Genomic DNA, 16,267 nt, shown 5'->3' on the forward strand with positions numbered 1-16,267 from the left:
AATATTCACTACTGTACAAACAATCTTAGATTGCCATCTCTGGATAATTATAATATTAAATTTACTTGTACGACCACAACTTTATGTACTATATAGTTTACATATTAATAATATACACAATTACATAAACCCAAATTGGTTTAATTATTATATATAAAATAAAAGAAGATTAGGTTCTAAGTATAACTTAAAATTTCTATCGATTAACCAGCCGTTAAATATACACTGAGCGGCAAAAAAAGTGGCCACACTATAAATTTCGGAAAAAAAAATTCATTGGAAGTTTTATGCACTGTATTGACGTTTATGTTGTTGTTTTCTGTAGTCGCTGTTTATCTTCTAAGTTGAAAAAATTTAATTAAACAGTAATTTAGCTTTTCAAACGCGGATTTCGACTAAGTGAATTATTAAAATATGGTGTTATCTACAGTAAATGTTGCTCGAATTATTGCATTGCTACAAGACGGAAGAAGTCAAGTTTATGTATCCGAAACTATAAGTATTCCGAGAACTACAGTACCGTTAGCTTTCCATCGCTTTATTGAAACTGGTACATACTCACGGACGTGTACGAACTCATCACTATATAGCCCCCCATAAAATTATTAGACCCTCGGAGATATAGTAAACTGATCACCGGCATCCTTTGGAGATTGGTAAACTCATCACCGCAGATAGGTAAACTCATCACCGGGATTTTTGCCTGGTTTCTAATGCGAAAGATTGCCTCGTACCTGTTATACTTCTCGTTTATGTGATAATTTAATAAATTCAGAAATTATTTTAAGCAAGTGGCTTTAAAATTTAACTGAGATATTAATATGTCTCACAGTGTGGCCTATTAGATGTATCTGCCAATCTAAATGGTTTTGGGATCTAAAAATTTAGTTACATAGGATTTCGATAGTGAACTTTAAAATGAAAATATTTGACAACATGTGCTATTTTTGTTTATATCGAAAGTAGTTCCAACTTCTTTATTTGATTTTCATTGCATTTTTATATTTCTCATTGAATTCTCGAGATAATTTGTTAAGCATACATTCGGTCTAAGTCTTACTGTTTTGGCGTTATTTGACTATCTTGAAAATAATAGACGATTTTGGACAGGAAGTAAATATAAAATGTCTAAAAAATAGGAAAAGCTAAAAACTTAAGTGTGTGCTATTAGTGCATTGAAGTCGAAGGAAACTTAATCTTTTACAAGTGCAAAGCTTTACATTTTATGGCATCATTGGCGGAAATTTTTAAATTTGAAGTAATCAGCAATGCATTTATTGTGACAGAATGCATCATAATGCTTAAATACAGTTTCCTGTATTTTATCTTTCAATGACTTGTACAAAGATTCCACAATTAGAGTGCTTTTAAAAGCAATTTTTTTACATTTTTTGGTTAGTTTTCGCCATTATTTGTAGGAGTCAGATGAGTTGTTCATTTCATTTTATAAACATCATGACAACTAACTTCAATTAGTGTAAGGTACAAAATAATTTTTATTTTGTAATTTGTACTAATTTTGTTTATTGTAGCACCCTGATGATGCAAATAAAGATTTGCGAAAGCTTGGTAGACTAAAAAGAGTACTTTGTCCTATCTTCAGCAGCACACCCAAATAGTTGTGTTTTGTGTGTCTAACTGATCAGCGTTGACTACAAGCGTTTTTCGCTTTTTTAATATATATATATATATATATATATATATATATATATACAAGGAGTCCAATTAACTCTGTACCATATGGAAACATTTTTTTATTTTTAGTTTTATAAAAAAAAATTTATTCTCTGGTTCTGAATGATCTAGAATTTCAATCATCAGAATTAGATATTAAGTATTCTTCAGTCTTTTGCGCGGTTCGTTAAACAATATGAATTTTATTAAGACTTGGGGATATCCACAATTCATTTTTTTGACAAACAATGTAACTTTAACAATTTAATTAGAAATCTCAAAATGTAATATCAGAAAAGGTAATCTACAGCAACAAAGTAATATTATGCCTTGCCTACAAGAAACATCTTATACAGTTAACAATTACGCTGATTTTTTTCTGTTTGATCAGGATGATTCGCGAAAACCAGTGCGATTGAAATTTGAAATTATTGATAACCATAATTTTTTGTCCGCCTTATCCGCCTTGTCCGCTTAAAAACCAATAAATTTCAGTTGCATTTAAGACGTCTGGATTTGGATTATTCTGTGAAATTACCAAAAACTAGCCGTTTGCTGGGATTTTATGGTCTATACCTGATCCGGGGTGCAGGTAGGCCAGTGATCAGTTTACCAATCTCTTAGGGTCTATTTTGAAAACCCTTCTTTTATGGCGGTGATGAGTTTGTACTATGTACGAGGGTATTTATGGTAATTGGTGATGAGTTTACGTGTACCCATACTCACGTTGACCCAAATCCGGTTGTAGAAAAGGTTTCCTCGCAAAGAGACAATCGTTTTATTGTACCGTCTGCAGGAGGTTCGAGATGTAAATGTAGGTAAAATAACGATTAGAAGACACCTCAATGAAAGAGAACTAATAAGAAGAAGGCCGGCTATTGTTCCCGAATTATAACCCAGGCACTGTACGAATCGATTAATATTTGCTCGACAACATCAACACTGGGATATATAGGATTGGAGCATAATTTTCTTTACTGATGAATTCGGCGATGGCCGAGAGAGGGTTTGGAGATGGAGAAATGAAAAATAAGCCCAAGCTTGTATGTCCCAGAGAAGAAAGTTTGGCAGTGGTGGTATCATGGTTTGGGCTGGGATCTCATTTGAAGCTCGAACTGAACTTATTTTTATCAATGGTCCCCTGAATGCTCACTGGTATATAAAGAATGTTTTTTCAGAAGCAGTAGTTACATTTGGTACATTTATTGGGGACAATTTTGTCCTTATGCATTTACGGTCGCATACTGCAAGAACGGTGAGAAATTACTTGGAGAAAGTAGGAATTAGTACTCCAGAATGGCCAGCCTGTAGCCCTGATCTGAATATCATCGAACATCTTTGAGATGAACTTCATCGTAGGGTTAGAAGTCAACCAGGCCAGCCTGAAAGTCTTGCAGAATTTTAAAACATGCTTCATGAAGAATATGAACGTATTCCTCAAGTTTTTATTTTAAAAAATTTGTTCTTTTTCATTCCAAATCGTATGCAAACGGTTATTGATGTTTAAAGGCATAATACCCGAGAGAATTTTGTTTAAGTTCACTCGTAATTTTTATTGTTTGTAATTAGTTTCGATATTACACTATTCTCTTTTGTAGCCTTCTATTAAAATCAATTATGCTAAGGAATCAAGCTGTAATGGCCATTTTTTATTTTAAAAATAAAAGAAGTTACATTCAAAAAAATTAGATGAGCAAGAAACTTTTAATGAAGACTTGTGTCGCACATTAGTGTCTGCAAACATACCGCTTTCAAAATTAGCAAATGTAAATTTTAGTTCGTTTCTAAAAAAATATTGCAAACTTAATGTTCCAAGTGATCGGTCTCTAAGAAGAAATAATGTGAACGGGCTATACTCGTCGGTGTTAATTAATATTAAGGAAGAAATTGCAGATAATTATTTTTACATATCTGTAGACGAAACCACTGATTCCTCAGGAAAGTATATTGCTCATTTATTGATTGGTGTTCTTAAAGAAGATACCTTACCAAAATCTCATCTTATTTCATGCCAGCAACTTGAGAAAACAAATGCTTTAACAATTTCGCGTTTTATACAAGAAACATTAGCAACTTTTTTTCTTCCGACAACTATTCCTTCTAATAAATAATTACTGCTTATTTTATCGGATGCTGCTCCTTATATGGTGAAAGCAGGAAAAAATTTAAAAATATTTTTCCCAGATTTAATACATGTTACTTGTGTAGCGCATGGATTAAACAGAGTTGCAGAGGAAATACGAAAAAAGTTTCCTCTTGTAAATACCATGATATCCAGTGTCAAAAAAGTATTTCTTAAATCTCCTATAATAATTCAACTTTATAAAGAAATGCTACCTAACATTCCTCTTCCACCACAACCTATTTTAACGCGATATGGAACATGGTTAGAAGCAGCTAATTTTTATGCAGATCATTTTGTTAAAATAAAGAACATAATTGATACGTTAACAGATGAAAGTTCCCAATCTCTTTTGGATTCTAAACAAACTTTTCAGAGTAACTTGCTTCAACAAGAACTTTCATTTATAAAATCAAATTTTAGTTTTGTTCAAAAAACAATTACTCAGAATCACCAAAACTGTCATTGTTCGAAAGTACAGCATTAATAAAAGAATTTGCGTCATGTTGTCGGAACGTTAGAGGTAATATTGGAAAAGATATTTTAAAAAAATTTGAAGCTACTATGGAAAAAAATTAAGGTTGCCATATTCTTTCTGAAGTAGTCAGTGTTCTAGCTGGAAATATTTCGGAAACAATTAATTTAGAACCAAATGTTTTGGTTAGTTTGAAAAATGCTCCCGTTATATCAGTTGATGTTGAACGAAGTTTTTCCATATATAAATATATGTACTCAGACAGAAGCCACAAGTTTTTGTTAGAAAATTTTGAACACCACTTGGTCATTTATTGTTACCATAATTCTAAATAAGTTTATTCATACATAAAAATGATGTAGTTACTTAAAATAAATGTAAATCTTAATGAATAGTAGGAAATATTTAGTTATGTACACTTTTTTTTAAATAAAATTGTTACTATTTTACGATTTTTTTATTTATTTGTATGCATATTTTGTAAAATATTTGCATATTTTCGGGTAAACACGTGCATATTTATGCGCATATTTTCTACATTTTTATTTGCATATTTGCCGAAGTCTACTTATCACCGTAGTTAGGTAGACTCATCGCCAGTATTTTTCGCTGGTTTCGAATGCGAAAGATTGCCTGTTATCTGCTACTCTTCTTGTTTATGTAGTAATCTACTATATTCAGAAAATTTTTAAGAAAATTAATTAACCGATACTCGTATATTTATTTATATTAGGTATCTACCGGTGAGTGGCCCATTAGAGAGAAATTTTTATTTTCGCATGGTTTTAGGTAGCTATAAATAGAATTTAGTGGAATTCCCTAATACGAGTCAATGCATTGCATTTTCATTTAATATATCTAGACTTATTCTTCTATCTAGGATTATTCTTTTAAATTATGAAACCTTAGCGGTTTTCAAACATTTTATTGTCTGTACCTGCCACGGGGTGGAGGTGACCAGTAATCAGTTTGCAAATCTCTCCGGCTATAATCTTAAAATCACTAATTTTACATCGGTCAGTTTGTATTCTGTAGAGGGCGTTTATGCTAATAAGTGATCAGTTTACATGTACCCTGTCCAGTAAAGAAGCCTATTATGACTCTGAACTGATTCCTGCTTGTTCCACAGAATCCTCAGCTCTATTAGCACATGTCCGTCTAATATAAATTTTGCCATGTGTCATTTTGTCATTTTCGAGTGAAAGGTACGTTGCATTCGTATTCAGGCTTTTTTTTGGTTGTGGATAACGCTCCCACAGCCGGCTCTTGACCAAAGTGTTTTGCCATACTGTTCAACCAAGTGCATCAGCTCTTTGCTGATGTGTATTTTCCTGTGACATGGTTTTTATATGATATTTGAAGTTTAGTCAATTACAATTTAAAAATGGTAGTAAAAAATTTTTTTAATTAAAATTGTACTAACCATGGCAAATAAGTTACGAAAGGATTCTACCAAAATAAGATAATCAGTTAGAATCAAGAAACTTCAATTGTCGTTCATTCTACGAGTATCTTTGAGAGCCTTGATTAAATATTGTGCACGAAAAAACTGTAAGGTAAATAAAGTTGTCAAAGAATGAGACTTTGTTAGTTATGCATGATTTATATTTGTCAGAATCCTCGATAGACTCTAGATTCCGGTATTTTGTTGAGAAATCCGCCATATAAAATTGGCGAAATGATCCATTGTATGGACATAATTTAAAGATAAATGTTAAAAATATAAGAAATGTGCATAGAAACCTTGAAAATAAAGGAGTTGGTAATTCATTAAAATAATAAATTTTGTCAGATCCAATTTGTATAGAGAAATATTAATAAAGGAACAGGATATTCTTAAGAATGCTAACATAATGTTTAAAAAGATTCTAAATCTGCTTTCTTGTGGCATATCTAATTTCAGATTGACGTTTCGATTCCTCCCTGGGAATTAGTTTAATAGAAAGTATCGAAATGTAGGAGTATACTAATTTTTTAAAGTAGAACAATCAAACCAAACTGTAATTTTGATTATTGTATATGAATGAATCTATTAATCCTTAGATTAGAACTGAGAGTGAGACCTCTGAGATGTTACCTGTTTTCTATTCTACAATATAAACTTGAAAGCTGTGGCATTATTAAAAGTGTTCGTCCCAGCTTGCGTGGAGGAGGAGTTCTAAATTAAGTAGGTGTCTTCTATACTTTACAGAAGATGGACGGGCGGGGGATTCGTCAACCCCAACACGGCGCGTTCTAGTGTCTGATAGGGAAATGTTATACAGATATGTAGGATAGGTGTGAATAAGGTGTTAAAAAATGAGCACCCGTGCACCAACTGAGTGCATGGCATAAGGCAGCAACTATGTCATTACTGTTTCAAGGCTGCCGTGGAATAATTTCTGCTGTTGGCTTGATAGCAGACACTTACTGGCGAATATCACATAATGATTGAACCGGCCTTAACAAGGCGATCAGGCAGGCAAGGAGAAACCACCTGATTATCTTCCCGAGATTACACTTTAAATAAATGAGTGTAACATAAAAAGGAGAGAAGGGATGCGATCGGTCCTGTTCTGATTCCAGGTCAGACAGTGTGACATAGGTAACCGAGTACGAGTGCGCGAGCTACCAGGCCACTTTTGGTAAATGGGCGACTAGAAGAAAAAGAAAAACACAGAAGCTTCAAAGTAAAAAATCGATGAGTATAGCGAAATGGAACGCCAAGGGTCTAATACAAACTGAAAAACTTCACGTACTAGATAAAGAGCTAATAAAGCAAAATATTGTAGAAAAAACACAAGGACATTTTAAAACAAAAAACCACATTCTCTACACATTAGGATCTAAAAACACAGAGTACAGTGGAGTAGTCTTATTTATAAACAATAGAATAGTGAAATATATCCGGCAATATGAAACAATAAATTATAGCATCATAAAAATTACATTAGAAGCTAAACCAGAAATTTTTTATGTGATTCAAGTATATACGGCTACAACAGATGCCCCAGATAAAGACATGATAAAGAGCCGGTATTTAATATTGGAAGCTTTATAGCCAAGATGAAAAAAAACAAAAAATAAACCAAATTTGAGAGATATTGTCAGGTCATTTGACTTCTTCTTTCTTCTTAAAGTGCCTATCCGTTCCGGATGTTGGCGATCATCACGGCTATCTTTACTTTATTTATTGCAGCGCGGAACAGTTCAGTGGTAGTCGTGTTATACTACTTTCGTAAATTTTGAAGCCAGGAAATGCGTCTTCTTCCCATTTGACTTGGGCAATAGAAACAACAAAGGAGAACGTATCCTACAGTTTCCAGTAAAAACAATGTAGTAATAACAAACACACTTTACAAACACCACCCAAGAAGGTTCTCAACGTGGACCAGTCCAAACAAAGAACATAAAAATCAAATCGGCTACATACTTGTGCGGAAAAGATGGAAAACTTTAATATTAAATGTAAAAGCTATGCCTGAAGCATACTGTGGATAAGGTTATAAACTGCTAAAAATAAACTATAGAAACTAGAACTATGAAAAGAATTTCAGATGAAACTGATAAACAAAGAAAAACCACAAATATTGGAAGACATAAATAAAACGTGGAATAGAATACAAAGCTGGATATATTCAGCAAAAAAGAGTGTACACAACACAAAATCTAAAAGAACAAACATTGGATGTCAGGAGAAATCTTATAATTAGTGTAAACAAGAAGAGTTATGCTACAACATACTACAAAAACAGGAAGCTACATTTAAGAAATACTGGAACTAAACAGAAGAATAAAATGTGTATGCACCAGAGATAAAAACAACCATATAAATAATAACGTGTGTCAAGAACTAGAGCAACTTGCACACCGCCATGAAAGTCATGACCTACTTAAAATAGTTAAATATTTGGCCACAGAGTTCCAGCCACAACTTAAATCTATTTAATACCATAATGGAGAAGAAAAAGCTGACATATAAAGCTTGCAGAGACATAAAAAAATTACTGCTCAGGATTATACAAAAACACTTCAAAAGATGCATCAGTCTCAGAACACAAGAAACATTCAATCAGAGGGGCAGAATCTATAATCTTACAAGCAAAAGTAGAGAAGGCTCTTAACCAACTAAGAAACAAAAAATCCCTAGGGATCGATGTCATACCAGCGGAGACTCTAAAATAAAAGCAATGAGCGAGATTGGCGTAGATATAATACTGGATATGTGGAACATGAATCACAGGTGAATGCTCTGATGAGGGGTGAGAATCAACCGTTATCCCTATCCATAATAAAGGATCGCCAAACGTATGCAGAATACGGTTAAAGAACTATTGTTCTTATTTCTTATGCAAGCAAAACCCTGATACATACAATCAATGAACGACTTAAGAACTTTCTACCTCCAGAGATAGCAGTTTCACACCAGAATAAGAAATGAGTACAAAGAATACATACTATATACCAGAGAGTAAATAGAAAAAGCGAGAGAACAGATCATACCAATGCTGCTCTGTTTCGTAAATTACACAAAAGCTTTCGATTCAGTAAAATGGAACTCCCTCTGGAGTATATTTGAGAGTACCTAGCCACCTAGTTAACCTAATAAGAAATATGTATGATAAAAACTTAGTTAAAGTTAAAATACACGAACTATATTCAGATGCGTATAAACAAAAAGGAGCTAGACAGGGCTGCATACCGTCACCATTATTATCCAATATATATTCTAAATATATAATGAGAAAAGAGAAAACTAGACAAACGGGATGGAGGAAACACTATAGAAAGAAAAAAAAATCAGCAACTTGCGATACGCAGATCAGACTTATACTAGCAGCGAATGAAGTTGAAATTATTAACATCACTAAAGGGCTAAGCCGGATGAGCAAAGAATTCCGACTTCAGATCCACACCAGAAAAACAAAAATAATATTCTAAGATAGAGCCAAAAATAATTTACCGCCCATACACCAAGTGGCGAATTAAGAAGTGGTAGAGAAAATTATATACTTGGGCTCCCTGATAACCAATAATGGCGATTGCTCCTCAGAAATCAAGCGTAGACTATCAATAGCCCGAACCGCAACAACTGCATTGATTTAAATATGGAAAGACCAAGCAATAATACGGAATACTAAGCTCAGATTGATCCATACACATATTTTTCTTATTGCTACATACGTAGCTGAAACATAGACTTTTAAAAAAATCAATAGGAGTAAGATTAAAGCCTTTAAGATGTCGATCTAGAGAAGAAATCTATGAGTGTTCTGAATAGAACATAAAACGAACCTGTCAATTCTAGAAGAGCGGCATATAAAATACAGGCTATTAAGGAGAAGGAGTTATAGAAGGACGTTAAAAGTAGCATGGACATAGAAGAAAACTAACCCGGAAATATTGCGAGAAATGGGCAAATAATTCGAAATAAAAACACAATAAAAATAAGAAATTTACAATTGCTGGAAAAGTAATGAGCGGCCAGTGGTATGATATGCTAAGATTGATAATACGGGGAAATATTAGAAAAGTAATAGTATAAGAAGGAAAAGCGTATCATGGTTAAAAAATTTAAAGGACTACTTTAACAATAGAACTGTTCAGAGCAGTGGTAAATAGTAAAGATAGTGATGATGATATTCAACCTCCGGTTGGGAGATAGCACAACTTAAAATATCCAAGTAATTACACATTTTTTATGTTATTCGAATAAGGATTCACTAGGATTTCTTTGAGAGCCTAATAGTTTGAATGAAATTTTCCTCAGGGCCGCAAGTACAAGTGGTGTTATGAAATAACTTTAAAACTATATGACTATAACATAAGTTTATTACAAAATACACAAAAACAATATAATTATAGATTATATGGACTGTTTTGCATGTAAAAAGTAGGAAAATGTCTTTTACTTGACTCCAGGAATGTCAAGTCCTAAATTTGTTAATTCTTTGAAGTCGACGGGTGAAATCTTTCAGAGGTCTCTAGAATGGTATCTATGTTAGCAGGTTGGAAAGAAATTGAAATTTTCTAAATGTTTTCAACGTCCTCACTAGTTAGCCTAGATCTGTACTTGTTTTTTATGAACTTCAGCTTACTGAATGTAGATTTACAGACATATGTCGATGCAAAAATACACAAAAATTTTCTAATCACAGTCAATTAAGTTAGGAAATTTGTTATTTTCAACTGCTTTCCAAAACTTATGGTAAGCTTTTTCCTTCTTTTTTTCTTCAAAAATACTTTTGAGCTCTGTGTAATTCTGAACATCAATTAACTCATTTTTCAAATCCCAACTTCGTATTCAAAAATAGAAAGATGAGCTACATTTGCTGTTGTTATTGCCCATGGATTTTCCACTAAGCGAAATGGTTCTTGGAACTTCCTAAAGTCACTAAACCTCACAGACGTTTCATCCTTTAGGTCTGCTAACAGCTACAGTAGGTCAGAAATCTCTTGACTTTCATCTGGATTTTCATCAAACAGTGCTTTAACGTAAGCAAATGTGGAAAAATCTTCATTTGACAATTCTTCAATATACGTATATACAGCTTCTGCTCCAGTGAAAACACAATACTCATCATTTTGGTTACAATGTTATTGTAGTCTCCTAGCAATTTGGTCAATGTTTCATCCATAATGCTCATTGTATCAGTGAGAAACGCTACTTTAAGCCACCAACTAAAATTATGAATATCAGGAAACTCTTTATTCTTTGTAGCCAAAAACAAAGTAATCTCATGTCGAATGCTGAAGAAACGTTTCAAAACTTTACCCTTACTCAGCCATTTCAATTCTGTGTGGTAAAGAATGTCCCCATATTGCGACATAAGTTCTTTCAAAAATTCTTGAAACTTTCTGTGGTTTAGTTCAGTTGATCTTATGACATTCACAATCTTTACAAGTGTTTCATAACACATAGAGAAACTTAATATTATGTCATGTTTATTGGAAATACTCGACATAATTAGCACTTGCAAATCCTACCCTGTCGCCTAATTTCCTATGAAATTAAAATGGTAAATGTTTTTAGGGTCCATCTATTTTTTCGGGCATGCGTATTTACGAGGTCCACAAGGTTTTGAAACATATTTACTGGCCGGCCAGTGCCACTGTGGTGGGGGTAAAAATGACTTATGCAAAATGCGGTACAATGCATGGCGCCGCTCTACGCTACTGTAATCTGATTAAATACATAAATAGAAACATACTATAACTCGCAAATTTTGTTTTACTGCCTAGCAGTCTGAGGGCCGCGAAAAATCGCTCCGAGGGCCGCATGCGGCCCACGGGCCGCGTAGTGAGTTTGGCTAGAATATAGTATCACGTTTACAATTAATTAGTGGCCACATAGGTGTAGAATATAATGAACATGTGGATAGACTTGCAAAAGAGAGTAAAGAAACAGGAGAGCTGGGAAGATCATTATATCGTGTCTTACATTTATAAAAGTTTTATGATTATTTAAAGGCCACACGTTACGCTAAGTAAGCATAGGCGCACAGTTATATTTGAGTAGTCAAAAGTTAAAGAAAGAGAAAGAGAAGTTATTTTAGTATAAATGCAGTGCTGGCCTAAAGAATTTAATGGAAAAATTAAACAGTTCACATTTAAAAAGAAATGCTTTAACGAACAAAAGCTTGTATATTCTATGTATGAAAAGATTAATCATATTATTACTAGATAAAGTAAAAACAGTCATTTTAATAGTAAATATTAAAAACCGGAAGCCTTCGGAATACAGGTATTTCGAAGGAAATTACAGACTTTAAAATTCAGGTGATTGTGCAGGTATACGAACATATTCTGTAATAACAAAAATTTGTCGCAATAATAACCAGCCTTCGGTAATAGAGAAGCCACGTAAAGAACAAGAAAATAAAAATTATCGAGAAACTATTATACCAAACTTGATTATTCCGACGTAGCCGATATAACGGTTGCATCTCGAGACGACGATGATCTGTGTATATTTATATACATTAGAACCGCTTATTTTATTTAAAAACGGTACACTATTAACGATATACAAACTAAAATAAATAGCTGCAGCTAAATGTGTAGCTTTTCGTCATAGTTCATCATAAAATTTATATGGCTTTGTTTTAAATTAGATTTCATAATAAAAAATAAGCCGTTTTTAATTAAGATCATACTGGAATACTTAAAAATTATTTAATTTTAAAGTCTTACACTTTGTGTATGATTGTCTGTCCCATATATCGTTATTGTGGATCGAAATGGTATGTCGTGCATTATACATACCTATTAAAAGGAAAAATAACAAAATTAAAAAAGATTAAAACCACATACAGAAGTTCTAATCAAATCACTCTAATAAAAATTTCTTAAAATATTTGTCTTTGCGATGCGGAAGCAAAACTAATTTTAAATTTTTAAAGCGGATAATTTTTCCACGGTAAATCGGTAATACTAATTTCCCGATAGAATCAAAACCCATCAGCACGAATTCTTTAAGTGCTCATGCACTTCCCTTCGCTTTATCACCAAAATTCAATTACCTGCTATTACTCTTTAAATAAAGTTTCCCTTGGAAACACAACCCCGGAAATATGCAATAAAACGGAAATAAAAAACCTTGTCGATATTTTTACAGCGATGAACGAAATTCTTATAACAGGGTGGTAAATATAGTAAAACCATTTATTGCAGGTATATTTGCGTAATTTTATGTATACATAGTTAAAGTGTTAAGGTTTGATAGCAACAATCAACTTAATGTAAACTAAATTAATATTGTTCTGAAGCTATTTTCTCGTGGAATTACTATTTTAATTGGAAATAAACCACAAACTAAGTTTAAAATAAGTTTATTTGTGACATTTCAATTTCTACTTGGGAAATCGTTTTCAAAATACAAACCATAAATAAATTAAACCAATTTTGTTTTTTGTTACTTGGTGAAAACGACTTTAAATTATTATTGTCAATAGTGTTGAGTTGAGTTCCTGGCATGAAATTATTGTAAGATAGTTCATTCAATTCCATGAACTCACCTTTAGCTTGAGAATACCTGTCTGAAAAATCATAACATGTAATTCGTTTTTAAAAAGACATCCACATGCAATGATGACTGTAAAACTTTCCTATTAGTGATTCCATAGAAAATCATGAGGAAAAAACCAGGAAAAAGACCCCATAATACTATGCCTACATGGTAAGTATTTGGTCTTACATTTAGTTTACTCACAAACAAAAACTTATATAATTCATAAAATATATAAAATGAAAATAAAAAATGCATAAAAATGAATATGAAAACAAAATTAAAGATCTAATTACAAACGGACCTTAAACAAAATTAACGAAGGATCCAAGGAAGCCTTGGATTCAGCTATTCAGCCTATTCAGTCTTTAAATAATATGTATCTTGCACGAAATACAACCGTCAATAACCAGTCAGCCTACATTTGACTATTCAGCCCTCTCAAGACGAGATCTCATTGTGATAAGACGACTTCGGATAGGACATTCAAATCTCACACACGGCTACCTAATGTCCTCTAGCGTCCGTCCCTCCTGTCAAATCTGCCAATCATATTTGACAATCAAACATATTCTCACTGAATGCCATCAACATTTGGCCAGAAGATTACAATACAAACTCAAAAGTGAAGTACGAGGTATCCTAAACAACCCTGACCAAATAAAAGCTGTGCTACAATTCCTTAGAGATGAACACTTATATCAAAAAATATAATTAGATTTTAATTTAGACATTGTATAACATATTATTATTATTCCGTATTATTGTAACATATTCTTAATGTAACACTTAATGTTTGTGTAATGAAAATTCATGTTATAGTACCTGTGTAAGTGGCCATAGTAGCCGAGCACGTTAAAGTTGAAATAAAAAAAAAAAAAAAAAAAAAAAAAAAATAATATGTATCAATTTGCAAATAAAAATTACAGATTTATAAAAAATACACATTTCTTAAATAAATTATCGAATACTGAATTTAATTTAAATAATATTTAAGTACGTTTTGACATAAATAGTTTATTTGCAAATATGCTATTAGATAAGACTTTAAAAATAGTTAAAACCAAATTAAAAAATGATGATATTATATTGGCATCTGTAACAAAACTAAATGTATCAGCTATAATGGAGTTAATGACATTATGTACTTATAGTACCTATTTTCAACAGATATGGTTGAAATTAATATATTAGTATAAACTACATATTACCAACAGATCTAAATTACAAATCACAACATCCAAATTAAAAAGGGAACTTAGAACGATATCCTACAACATACACACGGAATAATGTGAGGAAAATGATAATACTATGCATAAAAGGATTATCAGAAAAACTTAAAACGATAGAAAATAAATTCAACAATTTAACAACATTTAAAACAACAAACACATTGTGATCTATTTTATCTTAAACTAAACCTAACAATGAAAAACAAAGAGCAAAGAATTGTATGTATAAAATACCTTGTGAATGCGATCATTTTTATTTAGATTAAACATCAAGAGGAATAAATGTTAGAATAAGTGATAGATCAGGGAAAATGAGAAACGCATACGCAAATGAGAAAGGGAGAAAAGTGAAAAAGATCCATTGGTCTCTAAGGGCAATGTAGATTGCTTAGATGTTTCAATACGAGACAAGATCCCAAACTAGCTACAACGAAGATCAGTAGTAGAACTGGGCAGGTCACATGACCTTAATAGCAGATAACAGATATAAAAAGCAGATACTGGAATGGAGACCATGAGATGATGCCTATAGAAGCAGAGGTCGTCCACCAACATATTGGACTGACTATCTAAAACGTTGCCATAGGAATTGAATGCAACACACACAAGATCGAAACAGATGGAAAATTATGAGGGAGATCTATGTTCATCAGGGGTCAAGCGAAGATTTATTGATGATGAGAAAATGAGCATAGGGTTTTTTGTAACGATTCGAGAATAGTCCTAAAAGAAACAGATTTTAAAGAAATAAAATCAAAAAGCGTCGCTAATTATGCTAAATGAGACCAAATTCCTTGGGATAATGCAGCAGGATCTGGTTAAGCATAAAAAAAGAGGAAGTCAATAAAAGGAAAATACTACTATAAGTGGTCAGTAAGTCAGTAACATATCGAGGATACATCATTTATATTTTTAAATAATATATATATACATATATATATATATATATATATATATATATATATATATATATATATATATATATATATACGTGTAAACGTATACGTACAGGTAAAAGTTTATGGTCGGTATGGTTGAATTTAACAGGATATCTAACTCAGATATAAAATCATATTTTCAGCGAATAGACAAAGAAAACAAATATATTTCCCCTTGGTCTCCCCTCCCCATTTTTTTAGACACGTCCATTAATGAACGTTTTACGAATTTCCGATCCAGCTTAGCTTATACGCGACAAATATATTTCCCCTTGGTCTCCCCACCCCATTTTTTAGACACGCCCATTAATGAACGTCTTACGAATTTCCGATCCAGCTTAGCTTATACGCGACAGGGTTGCCTTATTACATATTTGAATTTAAACATTGAATTGATTTAAAAAATTGGCGATCAGTGGTGCGGTTATATTGCCATTCAAAACTTAATGATGATATTAAAAATGAAACATTAATTGACACAAATACTGGTCCAAAATTTCTAAAATCCAAAATTTTCAGATTCGCATTTTTATTTGACGAAATTGTAACCCAATTTTGAATAATATAAGATATTTTGGCAACATCGCCATTCGTCGGGACGAGAGAAGCCGACAGCTATACTGTATACCTGTCGACAGCTATGTATTTCTTTTTGGAGGTAAATTTGTAAGTGTGAAGATGCAGAAGAACGGGTACAAATAATAAAATGGTACTTTGGGGGCAATTCAGTACAAGAAACTATCAATTTATTTATTATGGCTTTTGAAAATAGGCCAATACCTATAGAAAAAACTGTATTAGCCATTATTCATCAATTTGAAAAGTTTGACTGTACTA

The 16,267-nt window shown here is 32.4% G+C and overlaps 1 protein-coding gene across 1 annotated transcript in view; it reads left to right on the plus strand.

The window, feature by feature from the left end:
- Nmdar2 (glutamate ionotropic receptor NMDA type subunit 2) overlaps positions 1-16,267 on the plus strand; it is a 642,550-nt gene that overhangs the window by 333,263 nt on the left and 293,020 nt on the right. The window lies entirely within an intron of this gene.

Source organism: Diabrotica undecimpunctata, chromosome 6, assembly GCF_040954645.1.
Source record: "Diabrotica undecimpunctata isolate CICGRU chromosome 6, icDiaUnde3, whole genome shotgun sequence".
Taxonomy (NCBI): Eukaryota; Metazoa; Arthropoda; class Insecta; order Coleoptera; family Chrysomelidae; genus Diabrotica; species Diabrotica undecimpunctata.